The 2135-nt window shown below is 35.2% G+C and overlaps 1 long non-coding RNA gene across 2 annotated transcripts; it reads right to left on the reverse strand.

The window, feature by feature from the left end:
- Positions 1-818: 818 nt before the first annotated feature.
- LOC112188408 lies at positions 819-1754 on the reverse strand. Of its 2 annotated transcripts, none has more exons than XR_005805107.1 (3): positions 1684-1754; positions 1037-1208; positions 819-839 (listed from the first exon to the last, which is right to left on the reverse strand). It is a non-coding gene; the product is annotated as an uncharacterized LOC112188408 (long non-coding RNA). The 2 variants fall into 2 exon arrangements; XR_002931429.2 differs by having other exon boundaries at positions 1667-1749.
- Positions 1755-2135: the final 381 nt, after the last annotated feature.

Here is a 2135-nt window from a genome sequence, read left to right on the forward strand (position 1 = left end):
ACATTTTAACATCGTTATTTACTTAAAAACGATGACTGATATTGTTTCACACATCAGTTACCATGAACGTTTCTTGTTGTTCATGATTTAGACGTGTAATTTGGCTCATATCCTACCATTCCTAATTCAATATACACAGTTGAATATTATATGAACCGATTTATTTACTTACATTAACATCAGATTCTCGGGAAAAAACGATGTTAATCATCTTATAATACATCGATTCCAGTAAAAGAATGATGTCTAATGCTATGTAATATATCGAATCACTAAAAAAAACGATGTCCATATATTTTCATAACATCGGTTTTCTTGTCCTCATCGATGGCAATACTTATATTGGACATCGATCTTTGTCTAAAAGACGATGTGCAGTAGCTTATGGCACATCGATTCCAACATAATAATTCAATTTCCTGTGGTTAATGGGACATCGATTTTGATTTTGGAACTGATGTATCTCTCTTGCTGGACATCAGTTCTTATAGCTATAACTAATTTAAACTTTATACATAGACACCAGTTTGAAATAAGAGGATTGATGTCCACAAAATTTGTAGCTGCTTCTATACAATATTGCAATATCCACAGTTTGACAAAGTGATTTCAATATATATTGGGGGATTTTGTCCAAAATCATCATCATTGACAGTTCACAAAATATATATATATATGACTTCTTGTTTTGAAGGACTAAAGTATTCAGATTCCGTCACTTCCGATGAGGCAGTAGATGACATGGAACTGCTAGCAGTTGCTCCATTGCTTAGGCACTTTGATGCTACTGCAGGGTTTCTTTGAATATATATATATATATCATCTACCTGCCCACAAACCTGAGAAAAATGGTATGCATTATGAGAATTTGGTCTGCAACCATGAGGCTCAGCTTACATAATATGTATGACAAGGGCATAACATCAGAAAACAATAAGTGCCATAAGAATATCAACCAATTGGATTCTAAATGATATTGAATCATGTTATTTTAATTTGAAGTAACTGCTTAAATGCTGAGACGATTGGGTTTTACCTGCTTATACCCTTGCCCCACGAAGCGTGCACGCAAAGTGGGTGTGGTTGATGTTGAAGTGCTCACATCATTTATAACAGCAACCTCTGATGAGGGTTCTAAACTCTCTATTGGAATTGCAGAATCAACACTTCCACTTGAGTTGCCAAATAAGAGAGCACCTTGGAGATACCTGTATTTTACATATTTATGGCCCATTTAGATCGGTGCAGTTTGCATTCAAGCCACTATTGAATTCAAGGTGCAACTAAAAGAGTAAGTGCACTCATATTCTTTGATGGTGTCTTACATTCTGTGAGGTCTACCACAATCAAGATCTCAAGAGTGTTGCTTATTGATTCTTACCAATACACAAAAAAAGAATATATATGTGTGTGTGTGTGTGTTTTGTTAGTGCCATTCATAGGTGTGGTGTACTGTCCAACATATCTAGTTACCCTCATCTAGTTTATATAATGCTGCAAGATCTTCTAATGGAGCAGTAGCAATGAATACAGACTACTACAATGTATAATACAGCAGTAACCAATTAATTTACCCAAAAGTGGAGATGGTTTCATAAAGTATATCCATTCATATAAGAACACAAGCAAATCTGAGAGCACCAAACAGGAACAATTTGAATTTTACCTCCCAGCGATACATACATATTTCCGTTCAGGAGTGTAAACAGCTTTTGAGCAATTCTTTTCAACATAATACAGGAGTCCCCTTGTTTGATCAATAACCCCGTGGTTTGCACAGAATATAGGTGACAATTATACATCAGGAAGAAATTTGAATTAAGCTTTTGTCGATGGAAACACATAAGATAATATAACATGTTATCAGTAAGCAAGCAGCCCTCAAAGACACGATCAGAGGGATCCAGAATTCTTAGCAAGAACTTATCATGAAAAAATTTAATAACCTACTGGTGGGGGGTTCCAAGAGTCAATAACAAGGAAATATCTGATTTCCCATATTCTTCCATGTAGAGACATGCAAGCCATCCTCCTGCTGAATGTAAAACTAGGGATAAAGGTCCACCTAAAATGAAAAACAAGAAAATAAAAGGAATTCAAGGGTTTTAGATCTCCGAGAAATGAAGCAAATAAAA

Source organism: Rosa chinensis, chromosome 1 (genome assembly GCF_002994745.2).
Source record: "Rosa chinensis cultivar Old Blush chromosome 1, RchiOBHm-V2, whole genome shotgun sequence".
NCBI lineage: Eukaryota > Viridiplantae > Streptophyta > Magnoliopsida > Rosales > Rosaceae > Rosa > Rosa chinensis.